The following is a 1,302-nucleotide window of genomic DNA, read 5'->3' as shown; positions in this document are numbered from 1 at the left end:
TATCACACCAAACCAGTGATTAAAAACCATCCTTCCTATCACACCAAACCAGTGATTAAAAACCATCCTTCCTATCACACCAAACCATTATAGGTAAAAGAGGATGTCACACCAAACCAGTGATTAAAAACCATCCTACCTATCACACCAAACCAGTGATTAAAAACCATCCTTCCTATCACACCAAACCATTATAGGTAAAAGAGGATGCCACACCACCACAGTATCATGCATAGTAAAGACATCAAATCAAATGTTATTTGTCACATGCGCAGAATACAACAAGTGTAAACTTTACAATGAAATTAACCAACAATGTAGTTTTCCGAAAAAGTATTTCCTAAAATTAACTGAACTAAAAATAAAAAGAAGAAATGAGAAAAAATAACAAATAATTACAGAGCAACATAAAATAACAGTAGCGAAGCTATATACAGGGGGTACAGGGAGTACCGGTACAAAGTCAATGTGCGGGTGCTGCAGATGTTGAACTTTTTGAGGATCTGAGGACTTATGCCAAATCTTTTCAGTCTCCTGAATGGGAATTGACATGCCTTCCTCACAACTCTCTTGGTGTGTTTGGACAATGATAATTAATTGGTGACGGACACCAAGGAACTTGAAGCTCTCAAACTGCTCCACTGCAGCCCCATCGATGTTAATGGGGGCTTGCTTGGCACTCCTTTTCCTGTAGTCCACAATCATATTGAGGGAGAGGTTGGTTTCCTGGCACTACATTGCCAGGTCTCTGACCTCCTCCCTATAAGCTGTCTCATAGTTGTTGGTGATCAGGCCTCAACTGTTGTTTCGTCGACAAACTTAATAATAGTGTTGGAGTTGTGCTTGGCCATGCAGTCGTGCAGTCCCATTAGGAAGTCCAGGATCCAGTTGAAAAGGGAGGTGTTTAGTCCCAGGGTCCTTAGCTTATTGATGAGCTTTGAGGGCACTATGGTGTTGACAACGCAGTCGTGGGTGAACAGGGAGTACAGGAGGGGACTGAGCACATACCCCTGAGGGGCCCCCGTGTTGAGGATCATTGTGGTGGATGTGTTGTTACCTACCCTTACCACCTGGGGGCGGCCCGTCAGGAAGTCCAGGATCCAGTTGCAGAGGGAGGTGTTCAGTCCCAGGGTCCTTAGCTTATTGATGAGCTTTGAGGGTACTATGGTGTTGAACACTGAGCTGTAGTATATTAATAGCATTCTCAAGTAGGTGTTCCTTTTGTCCAGGTGTGAAAGGGCTGTGTGGAGTGCAATAGAGATTGCATCGTCTGTGGAGTGGTTCTAGGGTTTCTGGGATAAT

Source organism: Oncorhynchus keta, chromosome 25, assembly GCF_023373465.1.
Source record: "Oncorhynchus keta strain PuntledgeMale-10-30-2019 chromosome 25, Oket_V2, whole genome shotgun sequence".
Lineage (NCBI taxonomy): Eukaryota > Metazoa > Chordata > Actinopteri > Salmoniformes > Salmonidae > Oncorhynchus > Oncorhynchus keta.
Note: the sequence above shows the minus strand (reverse complement) of the source record.